The sequence below is a fragment of the Loxodonta africana genome, chromosome 26, assembly GCF_030014295.1.
Source record: "Loxodonta africana isolate mLoxAfr1 chromosome 26, mLoxAfr1.hap2, whole genome shotgun sequence".
Classification (NCBI taxonomy): domain Eukaryota; kingdom Metazoa; phylum Chordata; class Mammalia; order Proboscidea; family Elephantidae; genus Loxodonta; species Loxodonta africana.
In genome coordinates, this window is record NC_087367.1 from 3,773,105 (window position 1) to 3,789,474 (window position 16,370).

Genomic DNA, 16,370 nt, shown 5'->3' on the forward strand with positions numbered 1-16,370 from the left:
AAAACTATCCTTCACCTAGAAATCCCTGGGCGGGGGGGGGGGGGAAACACCTGTTTTGAGATGTTAGTAGCTCTGTTATTTTGAATGAGTCATCCTCTTGGCTCCACTTCTTTATCTGTGAAGTAAGAGAACTGACTATAGGAAATACCTAACCTTTGACCTTTTTTTTTTTTTAATCTAAAGAAACCTGATGGTTTCATATGGTGTAACTTAATAGACTAGAGGTTATAATCATAAATACTCCCTTAGCTCAGGAAAAAAATCCAAACCAAACCTGTTGCTGTTTGAGTGGATTCCAACTCATAGCAACCCTATAGGACAGAGTAGAACTGTCCCATAGGGTTTCCAAGGAGAGGCTGGTGGATTCAAACTTTCAAACTTTTGGTTAGCAGCCGATTTCTTAACCACTGTGCCAAATGTGTCATATAGTAATTGTGAGAAAATGTGAAGTATTGGAGCCTATAGCAACCTGAAGAACCCATGTCTCAGGTGAAGAGATTCAAATTGAAAACAAACAGACAAACAAGCAAAAACCACTACGCAAGTTGACTGTGCCATTGGAACTGAACGACACTGAGGTGAAGGCCGGTGGGTCACCAGTTTGTGAGTGCTAAACCCAATGGTTACAGAAATTCCCTCCAGTTCTAGCTTTCTATGATTCTATAAAATGCATTAAGCTGGGGCTGGTAGTTTTTAAAAATACTATATTTGCTTTTAAGCACCTCATAGAAGACAGCATTAAGGAACTATGCTAAAATGTAATAAATGCAGCAGGTAATATTCTGTGTCTGCCGCTGTGGGGCCTTGGTGGTGCAGTGGTTAAGAGCTATCACTACTAACCAAAAGATCTGCATTTCAAAACCACCAGCTGCTCCTTGGAAATCCTATGGGGAAGTTCTGCTCTGTCCTATAGGGTCACTATGAGTCCAAATCGATTTGACAGGAAGTGGTTGGAAATCCTGGTGGCATAGTGGTTAGGTGCTACGACTGGTAACCAAAAGGTCGGCAGTTCGAATCCACCAGGCACTCCTTAAAAACTCTATGGGGCAGTTCTACCCTGTCCTAAAGAGTCTCTATGAGTTGGAATCAATTTGACGGCAATGAGTTTACGGGCCCCTATAAACACAAGCCTCCAACAATAGCCACCATGATTAGTAAACTAGAAAGCAGGAAAGATGACAAGCCAACATGAATGAAAGAGGAAAGTCAGTAAACTTCCAAATTTTCACCATGACAAATACAGAGGTCGTAGGGCTCTATTCTACCTTCTCCAGTCCAGAAAATGACACACTTCTCGTCAACGGTTATAAACAGTAAGTGAGCAACACTGAAGCCCATTACATACTATCGTTGTGAAGACACAGGCAACAAATTAGTCTGAATTTTTTAAACAGAAGAAAAGAAACCGAAAGTTGTCTTCCACTATTTAAAAAGTGTCTTCATGAATCCCATACATATTGTCTGAGAAGAGCTCCTGCTTCCCCATTCTGAGCATTTGCTAGAAAACAGACAGCAAATCCAAGCCACGCAAGAATGCGAATGCCAACATGTGAGTTTGGTTAGGTTAAATGCATACTCATAATGGGTTATAGGTTTAAAAAATCAATTTTACCCACTTGAGTCAACTGTGGAAGTCTTGCTATTGACCACGTTTACTCAACTGTCTGCCACATAGATCTTACAGCTATTTCAGGACTTATCTATAAATGATATGCATATAGCTCACTCTCTTAAAAAAAAAAAAAAAGTGATTTAAAAAATCTTTGCTTTGCGCTACCCTTTAATGGGGAAATGTCACCAGATCAAAATATCTGTATTTATTATGTAGATCTTTATGAGAACATTCACTGACTACAAACAGAGCAACTATCCTAAGAAGTACATGGGTATTTTAAAGGTGTATTTATTACAATAAAAAGGTAATATACTTCAAAGTTTTACAAAGAAAAAGAGAAATACATATCTTCTGCTTTTCTCTCCTGCTTACCAAAGACTCCACATGACCAGATCTGGGATCTGATTCCATTTCAAAATGTATGTAAGTGTGCTAATTGTATTTCTAAGGACATGAGCACTAGAGTTGCACAGCACTGATAAGGTGTGGCAAGTTGTGAACACATTTTTACCAATGAGATAGACAAAGAAGATGCAAAATTAAAAAAAGACGTGAAGTTTCTAATTCCTTGGTTACATTTTTAAGTAATACAGAACACCAAATTCTTGAACAAAATATATTCATTTCAGCCTTCTTTCTGTTAAGCCTAGGTGCTTATAAAATATGGATGTCTAGAATTTACATAGATTCTGAAAAAAAAAAAATCACTGCAATCTGGCTAAAAACGTTCCTGGAAGATTTATGATAAGACTTATGATGATGACTCATCACTGTCTTACAGTTTCAAGCATCACGTCTTATGAAGAAAAGCATGTGTCCACCCCTATGAAGACAGAACAGCATTTTACAAAATCACCATTTTTATAAGGAAGACATTGGATTAACCTAAGCAGGTGTGTGATCATCAGCTTCAAATATCTTTGACACAACTAACTTAAAGTCATTGAAAAACATTAGTGGTTCTCTCATACTCTCTTCAATCTTCTCACTACTGTCTCAAACATGGACTAGCTTAGCTACAATTTACCAGTTAATCGTACACACACTTGAAAAACACGATTGATATCCGAAATGAAAAAAGTCATGTAGACTTGGAAAATCTCGGCATTAGAGGAAACCTATAAGCCAGGTGAAAACTCCAGCGCTTACAGGGGCCAGGAAGGTAAAGAGACTCTGAGGAGGATAGCGTTGGCGTGACAACCATCTCAAGAAACAACAGCTACTTCCCTCTGGCAGGCTTGTCACTTAGAAAGGTTAGTCCACCATGCCAGATCTTCTAGTTTTTCAAGAGAAGCTGGAAATCTGGATCTTGTGAATTCTCTGAACTTTTAAATCTTGGCAACTACTTCGAAAAGTATGAAATCCAAAAGGGACAGAAAAAATATGTCTGTAGACCACAGCTTGCCTGCCTCCGGGGCCCAGGTTAACACATTGTGCGTAAGTTATCAGCCACGTGTATTTCAGGAAGGCTTTCTGACTTGCGTCTCTTATTGCTGCCTTCCTGGCAGGTTGCTGTTTGAAAGCTTCTAAGTACGAAGAATTCAGCTTTCCTTTTTTTTAAGTCACAGTCCCTATTGTGGACAGCTCTTCCTTGAGTCAAAATTCACCATCATCATTGTTTCTAGAGCCACCCTTCAGGATCACTAGAAATCTTCTTCAACATGAAAAGCTTTCAAATACTTGAAGACACAGGTGTACAATATGTGTTTGGATTTATAAACAAGTTTAAACACTTTTAAACTCATATATATGTGTGTGTGTGTGTGTGTATATATAGCTATATACACATATATCGAGAGAGAGAGACAGAAAGAGTCCCTGGGTAGAACAAACAGTTAAGCACTCGGCTCCAAGCCCAAAGCTTGGTGGTTCAAACCCACCCAGAGGCACCTCAGAAGACAGGCTTGGAGATTTGTTTTCAGAAAACCCTATGGAGCTGTTCTATTCTGCACACACGGGGTCACCATGACTCAGAATCAACTTGACGTTAACTAACGACAACAGAAAATTTCCTGCCTACCTGCCCGCCCACCCACCCACCCATCCATCTACCCACCCACCCACCCACCTATCCATCCATCTGGACATAGACAGTAAGAATCATATATATATAATGACATGTATATTTGATTATGATACATAGGCTTATGATTATGATTCTTACCTATATTATTATACATATATATGATATATATATGATTCTTACAACTTAAGGATATCAGATAATTTTTCCTTCATATGATTTAAAATAAAAAAAAAGGCAGAAATAACATCAGATTAGGTGCTTAAAAAATGAAGCATGTTGTTCACAGAGCTCTTGCCCGATTAAGAGGAGAAGGGTCTCTTTGGGAGGCTGACGCCTTCCCAATCCTGTAATGCAATGAGCTCATTCCTTCACTCCGGGCACCGCACCGATGCTGTGGACAATGGCCCTGTCCATTTCCTCACATTTATAACTCTGAAATACTACATCCCGCCCTCTTATCCTCAATCAATTCCTCTCATACATGCATCCAATTCAAAATTCCACTTCTGGCCTTCAGCTCTCAGTGGCCCGCAGCAGTCTACCCCACATCCTCTCGCTCTTTCTAATCTCTCCAAACCACTGTCTCCTTCTCCTTTTCCCCAGAAACTCGTTCCTTTCCTGCCTGCCCTTTTGAACAGCCTCCCAATCAGTCTCCATCCTGGCAACTCCCCGTTTATTGCCATTTCTCAGCTGCCCATCCCCCAAGTATGGTTCCATATAAAAGACCTGCAGAGATAATTATTGGAGACGTTTTATAAAACAGTTGTGTGATGCTATGAATTTGTCACCTGTATTTAGCTGTTGAAAAGTCCAAGTTGGACATGAATAAATAGCATTGTGCTTTTTTTTTTTTAGCCTTCAGACATGTGAAAATGTGATTTTGTGATGGTTTTTTTGGGGGTGGAAATTTTGCCTTCTGTTCCCCTTGGTGAGGTGGTCCCCAGTATCAGCATTTCCTATGGAGTAAGTAAAGGGCCTTGAGTTACAACAGCCATATCACTTCCTTTTTAATGAAGAAAAGAAGGATAACATGAAATCCTCACAAGTGCTAAAAAGATAGCAGTTTATTTAAAGAAAGTATTTACACTCTGCACTAATTACTTAGGTGTGCTCACCTGGATCCCAAGGCAGAACTCAACATTCTTCAACGTGTCATTAAATTAAATTCATGAAGAGATGTGACTTTAAATCAAAAACATGCTTCAGGAGTCTGAAATATAATATCTTTGAACATTCTCGCTTTAAAAAAAAAAAAAACAGAAGAAAAAAAAAACTAATAGCCTCCTCCTTTGAGGCAAATAACATATACATTTATATAACTGGGCATATACTCTCTGCATAAATATAACATGACTGCCCTCATTTGACTGAAGTTATTTTTTTTGGGGTTTGGCCCTCATTTGACTGAAGTTTTATAGCAGAAGAAGTATTCCATCATCTCACTTATTTTACAATGTGGGAAAGAATTTGATGAAAAGAAAAATTTAGATGGACCAGTTTAGAGAAAGCAATTTCAACTATTCTTCCCAGATTTAGTAATGACATATTTGTTTGTTTTTTGGTACAGATTCTTTCCTGAATTTTCTACAACTCAAAGGATTCACTCTTTTCTCTTTATTTCTTTCTTCCACTCAATATTTACTGAGCGCCTACTATGTTTAAGGAAGTGTAGTAGGCACTGGGATAAAAATGCAGAACAAGAGAGACAGGGTCTCTGTCTTCATGGATTTTATCATCCCATTTGGATAGTAAAGGTATCATATTACCGTCTTTAGTTACAATTTGTGGTAACTGTTGGATGAAGGAGGCTAGTAGGATATAAGGAGAGCATGTATCTGGAGGACCTGGAAGGTCAGCAAATGCTTCTTTTAGGAAGTGAAAAAGTAGCAATTAATTACCTGGCATGTGGAGGAGGGTGGGTGTTTCTTGAGAAAGGGAACAGAGAGTTTGAAGGCCCTCAACCAGAAGGGGCATGGTGCACTAAATGGCCTTGGGTTCAGAGAGTGAGCAAGACTACTGCTCAAAGTATAGGAAAGGCAGATTTCCCTTTTGATTCTTAGCCTTAGAATGGGAAAAGAATTTTGATTCTTAGCTTTAGAGCAGTGAGAAGCTAATTAGAAAAAAAAAAAAAAAGATAGAAAATAGATTGGAAGAGCTAAGTGAGAATACCAGGTAGGAGGTCAAGTGGTCAGGGAAAGATATAGAGGTAGCCTGATCTAGAACGATGACACTGTACATGGACAGAAGTGGACAAACCCATGAGAAATTTAGGAGGTAAGGCTGGTAGAGAAGGTGGTGAATGTTTGGAGATGGAGTGTGAGAGACAGGATGAAAGGCTGCTGTAGAGAAAACTGGAAGAAGAGTGGGTGCGAGGGATGGACAATGAGCGAAGGTTTTAAGAGGCTGAGTTTGAAGGGAAGTCCATGCTAGAGATATGCACTCACCAACCATTGGTGCAATGACATTGCAATGTGGAACGTAATTAAAGCCAAAAGCATGAGTAAGATTGCCTGGGGAGAGAGGCATACAGTGCAGAGAAGAGAAAGACAAAGCTTTGAAACCTTCAAGCACTTAAAGATTGGGAAGAAAATAGTAAGTTGATAAAGGCTATTGAGTAGGAGTAGCCTGGTCGTGCAGTGGTTAACCGCTTGGCTGCTAATGGAAAACTCAGCGGTTGAAACCCACCAGCCACTCCATGGGAGAAAGATGTGGCAGTCAGCTTCTGTAATGGTTGACAGCCTGAAACCCTATGGGGCAGCTCTACTCTGTCCTACAGGGGTGGCTGTGAGTCAGAATCAAGTCGATGGCAATGTGTTTGGTTTTTGGTTTTTAGCCAGACTCATAAAAGGAAAGCCAAAAGACGTAGTGTCATAAGCCAAAGTAAGTACTTTTTTGTTGATTTAACCCCATTTCCATCAAGTCAATTCCGACTCACAGCAACCCTATAGGACAGAGTAGAACTGCCCAATAGAGTCTCCGAGGAGTAGCTGGTGGATTCGAACTGCCAACCTTTTGGTTAGCAGCTGTAGCTCTTAACCACTGCACCACCAGGGCTCCATTTGTTCATTTAGGAGAGACTAAAACAATGTCAAAAGACGCTGGCTGAGATGTTCACGAACAGTAAGAAGCAAAAATGCAGTTGGATTTCACGTGTAAATAATGTTGGCCCTACCAACAACTATTCTGACTCGATGACGGAAACCCAAGTAGAGTACATTGAGGGGTTCAAGAGAGGTAAGGAAATAGACGCAGTTCAAAAATTTTTAGTGAAACTTGGGAAGTTTGACTAAATGTCGCAAAATATGTTGGCCATATCTAGGAATGTCTTAAGTCCTGAATCTTCAGGGAAAGAAAAACAACTATCATTTCACACATTGTCACAGCTAAGAAGTCTCTCAATTCCTGCCTCCCTCTTCCCGCCTCCTCTCCCACTCAGGCAGAAATTTCCTATTCCAACCTTCCCTTCCAACTTTGTGCCCACTCACTTCTCTCTCCTACCCTTTCTCTCTCCAGACTTTGAGCATCCGAAGCAAGAGGAGCTTCAGATGGCAATTCCGTAGGCAGGGGACGTTTTATAATGTGATTGTTCAGACATATTCTGGAGACACATTTAACTCATGAGTCTTGCAGTTCAAAAGACTGATGGCTGATAATTTCTTAAGAAAAGGCATAAGGACTTGATTTTTTAATGTAATAGGGAGTTAAATAAAAAATGTCACCGTTCACTTGTGCTACCTCAACCATAACTGTACTGCATTGAAATTGTCCTTATCTATTCAATAACTAACTGTATCTTGTCATGTAAAAGCTCTGACATGACAATTAACATCTCTTGTTATTCTGCAAGTAAAATTAAATCATTCGCTAGTAAAATAGAATAAAGACAACCAGAAAAGGCAGATATGCCACCTATCTTCTATCCTATTCCACCCCCTCCCCACCCGTGCCTTTTTCTCTGTAAATTAGAGAAAGAGGGAAAAAAGGCTTTTGACATTTGTCCCATGATGTCATAGAGGACTCACCCAGCATATGATGTGTCAGAGCCGATTCAGTGCTATAAAGTTACCCCACTCATTGGAAGGAGACAGGAATAGGCAAAATGCTATGCACTGAGCCCACCATGGTTCGCCTTTCCAAAGCCCCTCTCACGACCTTCCAAGTGTGTCTGTGAGGATGAAGGGAAGGGAAGATAACACTAATATCCACCATTATTCAGGACCTAACTGTGCTAGGCACTGTGCTTGAGGTACACTCTCCCCAGAGTTGATCAGTTGGCGTTTCTGCTCGCATTTTTCAGATATGGCTAACCTCGGAAGGTTAAACAATTTGCCCAAGGTCAGCCAGCCATCAAGTGGATAATGGCTAAATGTCTCCAAAAGTGACAGTCTTTCTACTACATCATGCTGCCTTCCTAAGTGAACTCAATCAATGTGAGTTATTAAATGAAACACAGAATCTCCCATTGGGAGGGCAATAGAGTGTCAGGATTGGGAAAATGGCTCTAGTGCCATATTTCTTGTGTTCAAATCCCAGCTTTGTTCCTTACTAACTCTGTGACCTTGTGACCTTGACCTTGGGCGAGTAACTTAACCTTTTTGTGCCTCAATTTCTTCACCTGTAAAATGGTGATAATAATGTACCAAACTAAACTTACAAAGTTCTTATGAGGATTAAATATATATATATAACCTAACCTAGCCTAACCCATTGCCATCGAGTCGATTCTGACCCATAGTGACCACATAGGACAGAGTAGAACTGCCCCGTAGAGTCTCCCAGGAGCGCCAGGTGAATTTGAGCTGCTGGCCTTTTGGTTAGCAGCTGTGACACTTAACCACTACGCCACCAGGGTTTCTAAATATATATATACACATTTATTTATTAGTGGTAGGAATATTGAGCTTCACTTGGTAATAGGTTATGATTTCTATTCTGTTCGCTTTGCAGAAAGAAAAAAAAAGTTTCCACTCAGTATAAGCATTTAAATAACTACATAGGCAGGTGATTTGTAACCCCAGCTGCGCACCGAAATCATTTACAAAGCTAGAAATGTTGGCCCTAACCCTGAAGTATCTGATAGAGTTGATTTGGAGTAAACTCATTAAATCCGTTGCGGTCGAGTCGATTCCAACTAATAGTGACCCTACAGGACACAGTAGAACCGTCCCATAGGGTTTCCAAAGCTGTAAGCTCTACGGAAGCAGACTGTTACATCTGTCTCCCACAGAACAGACTGTGGGTTTGAACCACAGGCCTTTCGGTTAGCAGGTGGGGGCGTTAACCACTGTGCCACGGAGTAGGGCTTTGGAATATGGATTTTACCATGTGCCACTCACCACACCACCGTGGCTGAGAACTACTGATGTAACTAACATCAAAAAGATACTCACATTTATTGTAACGAAGAAAAAACCGTGTTAGATATAGTGTGTTTCCTTTCTTCTTTAAAAAAAAAAAAATCAAGAATATTTTACACTGAAGCAATAAACGCATTTATCTCTGCGTGGCGGAAGCCTGGGTAATATTTACTTTCTATTTAATTCCTGATGAAGTCTTTACACTTTTGCAATTCAGTTGTATGCTGACCCCACATCTCTGTTTTGGCACCAAATTCCTGGCACTGTTTTAGGCACTGAGGATGTGATGTGAAGAAAACAGAATCCCTGCCCTCATGGGCTGACACTGACCGTGGGGAGGCAAAGAATAAGGAAATAAAAATGGATTATAAGGTCAGCAGGTGGTGGGTGCAATGAAGGAAACTAAAGCAGGGAAAGGCATGGAGAACAGCTACTGGGCGATTACATTTAGGATGGCCAAAGAAGAGCTCTCAGAGGGGGTGGAGACCTGAATGAAGCAAAAGAACCAGCCACAGGAAGGGTACTATAGGCAAAGCAAAGAGTAACACCGAGGCCCTTAGTGTTAGATACATTCATTTCTTTTATAATCAGATAAAAAGCTATAAGGTTTTTTAAATTTGGGTGAAAAGGAAAAACAAATAAGTTTTTAAGGCCCCAGAATACGCCTGGGCCTGGACATCCACCATCAAGCTGGCCTCTCACAGGCCCTCACTGAGGAGCAAGTACAGAAGGAGGAGGTGGAGCTAAGCTTCCACTCCTGATGTTATGGGCTAGTTCCCAAGGCAGGTTATACAAGGAAGGGGGTAGCTTCACTCACTCACCCATATCTAAGTGGAAGCATGACTCAGCATTGTTATCTCTCCACGTCAAGGAATGCCTGCATCAGGCCTAGTGACTAAGTGATGAGACAGTATAAGCATGAACCATATTGCTGGTCATTAAGTAACAATCGCAACAAAAACCCTACATGTCTGGGACCATTAGAGAACTGCAAGGTGGCATACCACGCTGCAGAGGTCTGGGAGAGAGGGTGAACTAAGACGAAGTCAGTGGGTTCCAGAGGCTGTGGGCTACGGTAGTTATCAAGAGCAGGACAGCCATTGATGGGCCCCTTTTAGCCCCCTTTCATCTAAATAAATGATTTTTGTTTCGCCCAGGAAAAGCAAAATAAGTGCCACACTCATGCAAAGCCTGATACGGACAAGCTCGGGGCATTGTCTGTGCTAGGAGCAGAGGCTCTCTCAAACTACTATAAGGAGAGTTACGTTGTTGTTGTTAGGTGCTGTCTTAGTTCTTCAGTGCTGCTATACCAGAAGTACCACAAGTAGCTGGCTTTAACAAACAGAAATTAGTCTCTCACAGTCCAGGAGCCTAGAAGTTCTAATTTAGGGTGTCAGCTTCAGAGGAAGGCTTTCTCTCTCTGTCGACTCTGGGGGAAGGTCCTTGTCATCAATCTTCCCCTGGTCTAGAAGCTTCTCAGCACAGGGAGCCCGAGTCCAAAGGACACACTCCACTCCTCACTGTTGTTTCTTGGTGGTATGAGGTCCTCATGTCTCTCCGCTCACTTCTCTCTTTTATATCTCAAAACAGATTGACTTAAGATACAACCAAATCTTATAGATTGAGTCCTGCCTCATTAACATAACTGCTTCTAATCCTGCCTCATTAACATCACAGAGTCAGATTTACAACACATAGAAAAGTCACATCAGATGACAAAATGGTAAACAATCACACAATAAGGGAAACTGTGGCCTCGCCAAATTGACACACATTTTGGGGGGACATAATCCAAGATTTACAACATGTAGGAAAGACACATCAAATGACAAAATGGTGGACAATCACACAATACTAGGAATCATGGCCTAGCCAAGTTGAAACACATTTGGGGGGACAGAACCCAATCCATAACAGGGGCCACTTTATGAATTTTTGATTCACAGTGGCCCCATGTGACAGAGCAGAGTTGTCCCATAGGGCTTCCTAGGCTGTAATCTTTAGGGGAGCAAATGGCCAGGTGGACACTGGGTAGGTTTGAACTGACAATTTTACCAGCCAAGTGTTTAAACGTTGCACCACCAGGGCTCTTTATAAGGAGACTTATAAAGACATAATAATCCACGGACATCAGGATATCAAAGGACAGGAAACAGCAGAGTTGGGTTTGATGATCTCTGAACTTGAAGACCAGATTCAATAGCTGAGGACACTCCGTCCATCCTTTAAGCCTGTGAGGTCTTTCCAATTCTCTAGGGTAACAACCCGATTGACTTAGCCAAGTCTTGTGTAGTCCACTGGGCTGCCAAGGCCTAGTGTCCACCTCCATTCCAATCTGCTATGGCAGAGATAGGTTGGGCCCATAGAAGGGGCATATGGGTGCCACAGTTCAGATTAGAGAAGGGTCATGGCTTTCCGAATGCATCAGAAGACCCTGGGCCTACTAGATGTTTCTAAGGAAAATAATCAGTGCATAGTTTATGCTGTCAGTCACCACCTACTCTGGTCTAAGGGGCATGGGTTTGCTAGTAAGGGCTTAAGGGACAAATCTGAGGGAGTTGAGCAACTTCTATAGAGAAGTTGAAAAGAAAAAAAAAAAGTCTCATAGTACTAAAAAGTTCCCTTACCCAAGTTTAAACCAAATTTTCTCTATCCAGATGGCTTCCAAGGCCAAGAGGGAGGGGAGTCCTGCTGCCTTTTTATGTTGGTCTTGATTGTTGTTAATGATCCCCAGCTGCAGGGCCCCCGGGTCTCTCTAACCTCTCTCTGGTTGGCGTCACATCTCTGCATCTCTTGCGGGCAAAGGGGAACACTGAACACAGCACCCATTTCCCAGCAGAGCGTGTGCTGCGCAGGACACCGAGGTCAGCTCCAAATGGACCACAAGCCCTGCTCATCTAGCATTGCCAGGACCCTGCATTTGTCCTGAAAGACGCCGGCATCAGCATCCTCACTCCTGGAGGCGGCCTGGGGCCCTGCTAGCTGCCCGCAGGAGACTGGGGCACACGGTCACCTGTAGCTGAGGTTTCCTCTTCTAGGTGCCCAGGAATTACTGCCAGGCAAGGGCATGTTTTTCTCAGGGGTGAGTTACATACTAGAGATTCTGATGTGGAAAACTTTCTTCCAGGAGTTTGCAGCTAAAGTAGCAATGAGCTATTCAAGGCTATCACTCTGGTATTCACTCATTCAAAAAACTATTCTTGAGTCGACTATTGAGTGCCAACACTGTAGATGTGGGAGAGACAAAGACGAAGCAAGTCACAGTGCTCACAGTCCAGTCAGGGTACGCGTGGGTGCTAATGTCACACGGAGGAAGGTGTTCTGGGTAGGCTTCCTGGAGGAGGAAGTGACACATTAAATGAGTTTGGGAAGCTAACTAGAATTTGGCCATGTTAGGTGGGAATGACCAAGGAGAAGAGAGAAGAGTCTCCCAGGCAGAGGGAGCACACACTCAAGGACACACAGGCATGAGGGAATGTGCAATGAGAAGTGCACGCCTGTCTTAGGGCACATGCAAGGGCCTGATGACGGTGAGCCAAGACATGGGGGCAGGCACTCCCTCAGCTACACTGTGCTGGGGAGTCTCTCCTTATTCCAGTATGAAATCCACTTCCATGAACCTGTCTCTGACGGCTCTCATCAACACTGGTCACTGACCCTTCTGACCACCCTCGTACCTCAGAGGATTTATGGAAACTTAGGCCAGTTAATTACGGTCAGTTAAGCACTTTATTCCTATCTGTTTCTGTAACTGTTTCCTGTGTAAGTTGGCTCTGCCCAACCACAACACCAAGCCCCCGGAGACCAGCGGGCCCTTTGCTCTCGTTGTCCAGCAAAGGGGAGGCAATCGGCAAATACTTGCTGAAATGAACTTAAAATGTCCTGCAAGACCGTTGCTTTGCTTGCAGTGATTAGCAGAAGAAGTTTTAACCCTCCTCATTCAAGGTGGTTCCTTAATTCCTTCCCCTTCACTTCCACCCGTCCCCATTTCATCACACACCACGCAGAGCCACATACCAGCATTCCAGTTGTCTACCCTAGGGTCTTAAAAAAAAAAAACGAGTAGCCAAGTCCAAATGAAATGCCCCCAAGTACAGGTGAATCTCCTATTGCAGGATTTTAAAAATGGGCCCAATAAGGGAAATTCAATTTTAAGACACAGAATCAAGTTTCCTTTGTTCTTTCATCTTATCTGGGCCAGAGGAAGCAAGACCCTTCCGGTGCCTTTATTAGAGTTTCAAAGAGGAAGAGAAGGAGAGATTTGAATCTTAACCCTAAAAACCCCAGCCGAGAGAGCAGCCAGGGTGGCATCCAGGCCACTGGAAAAGAAGGCAGCTTGTGAGTGGGCAGTGGCGTTTCATCCAATTCAAAGGTACCACACTGCTGGCACACCTCGCCCACCTGGCCGCCTTGCTCTTCTCTCTTCTCTGCCCTACACCCCAGTCCTTCTTTCCCTACTTTCATTCTCCTGGTAAAAAAAAAAAAAATCACCGTCCAGTTGATTCCGACCCATAGTGGCCCCACAGGACAGAGAAGAACACCCCACAGTGTTTCCAAGGAGTGGCTGGTAGATTCGAATGGCCGAACTTTTGGCTAGCAGCCGAGCTCTTCACTACTGCGTTATCAGGGCTCCATTTCTCCTGATACTTCCTCAGTATTCTATTTAACAAGGGTCTTTTCTCTGTCTTTTGTAAGGACAACAAAAACTCTAAGTGCAAACACAACAGAAAATCGCTGGCGTTGAATATGGCGGTGGTTATGTAACTGATGGGTCTGACTTCAGGCCCTGCTGTGTTGAGAAGCTTTCATTTTAGTTGGGACTGGGTTTCACGTCTATAGTCCAATGTTCTTGTTCTTCCTTTTTTATCACACAGAAAATGCAAAAGAAAGGCTAAAAGATTCGTGTAAACGTATTGGCTTGCTCTATATTTCTAGCACATACAGCATTTATACTGGAAGGAAGAAGGACCAAACGGGAAAGGAGATTAACGCATTTCAAGAGTTTCCTGAAAACCGCATTGGTGGTTCCATGGTAGAAGGCCCAACTTCCATGTGGGAGACCCAAGCTTCACTCCTGGCCAAGGCACTGCATGGGCAGACACCACCCATCTGTCTTGTGTGTTGCTATAATATTGAAAAGTACAGGTGGAGCTTCCAGACTAAGACAGGCTATGGAGACAGGCCTCGCGGTTGTGCTTCCAAAATTCAGCCAATGAGTAAACCCAATCGATTACAATGCTCCGATCCACAACCAGTCACGGGGCCGGCGAAGGCTCAGGCAGCGTCTCATTCCCTCTTGCGTGGGGTGTGAGTTGGGGGCAGGCCCCACAGCAGGTAACGATAATTCATGTGTCTTTAACGCCTCCAGGAGGGAGGTCTTTTTATATCCATGGGAAAGACAAGGACGTTGAGGCGAGATCAGTAAGTGGCAGTGGCAGACTGAAGCCACACTTGTCCAACTCCCAAATCCTGCTTCTCTTGTTGGATCACTTAGCAAATAAAAGGCAGCTCCCAAACTCCTATAAACACCTAACTCTACTCAGAGGACACCCATCGTGTGCCTACTGTGCCAGCCGCTATGTCAGTGGCCACGGATACAAAGTGGAGCAAGACAACAAAAAAGGAGGGAAAAAAAAAAAAAAAACGGTTCACATTCCTAGTCCTCAGGACACAAGGCCATTTGTATACAGGCGCCAGAGCATGTAAAATAAAATAGAGCAGTGTGTTTTCAAGACACATATCAGCCCAGACGAGCGGACAGTTACAAAAATTCTGTCCAGAGACTTGTGGAGATTTCCCTCAAGTGCCAAAAGTCAGTCTGTTAAAAAATCACCCCCCAGGGACAGAGCTACAATCCCCCCCCCGCCCCGCCCCGACTCCACAGCGCGCTTCCTCAGTTTACGTCTAGTCAAAACGTCTCTTCTTCCCACTGCTCCCCACACTGGGGCTCAAACCCCCTAATGGAAACCAAGCTGTCTTTTTTTTTTTTTTGCCTGCCAATAACAATGGTCGGATAACAAAATGCAGGTTCTGATCCTGGCACGCTCAGTGTTGGTGATGATGTACAAACCGATGGCCGACAGCTTCATTTTCTCCAAGCCAGGAAGGCTCTGCTGGGAGAATTGGGGAGGAAAAAAAAAAAAAAACCTTTTGATTTTGACTCATAGTACAACAGTTGGATAAACATGACATGACACGGATGTCACAGTGTATAACGCAACGGCAGGAAGCCCAGATGGGTCCGGAGAGTACACAGACATGGACAGAACACAGGCCACAGACAGCCGGGAGGATTGACAGCCGTCTGCATTTTCACACCGTTGAAGAATACTAGGATGGGATTTTGTCAGTAGGAAAAAAGTGGGAAGGGGCTTGAAAATGAAGAAACATGTTTCTACCTTTATCATTTTTTGTTTTATTTTGTGTTAATGGAACAAGGAAAAGCTAAAAACCACTTAGCAATCTGGGCTCTATGGGTACGACCCAAGCATGTGCAGAACTAGGGCCAGCACAGAAGATCTGGAGTAGAAACACAAAGCTGGGCTAGAGCAGGTTTCTGAGAGCGTGGAGGCTGAATTAGAGAACTAGGTGAAGTGCAAAAGAGTGCTAGATTAAGAACGAGGACACCCAGGGTTCCTTTCTAGCCCTGCCAGAATATACTGGTCTAGGCCTGGGTTCCCTTTGGACATAAAATGGGAACTTACATGTAATCACCTCATAGGATCCCTCCTGCTCTCCAAACCTGCACAGTGAAATAGGAAATGTTTTATTATGTAATAATGTATCTGAAATCCACTGCCCTTCTCCACCATCAGTGTTACATGGACTCCACCAAACACCAAAACACCGAGCCCATCACTGTCAAGTCCATTTTGACTCGTAGCAACCCCACAGGACAGAGCAGAACTGCCCTATGGGATTTCCAAGGAGCGGCTGGTGGATTTGAACTGCCAACCTTCTGGCTAGCAGCCGTAGCTCTTAACCGCTGCACCACCAGGGCTCCATGGATTTCACAGTAGCTTAGAAAAAAAAAAAAAAATTTTTTTTCTAATCAAGGTCCTCTAGTTCTACACTCGCAGCCCACTCATATCCACACCCCCTAATTCCACTCCCAGTCTCATCTCCATTCAACAGCCAAAGTGATCTATTAGATTGTAAATAAGATTATGCTATGTTCAGCCTAGAACAGAGCCTGGCACATAGTAGCCACTGGATAAATATTTGTGAGTGGATGGATACAGTGTAAATCCCTGTACCCACCCCAAACCGCTGAAGCAGAGAGAGAAACCAAAGGATGCAACTCTGGAAAGCACAGCCTCGTGCATTCTCTCTGCTTCCTATACTGGGGATTGTAGATAATGGAAAAGTACTT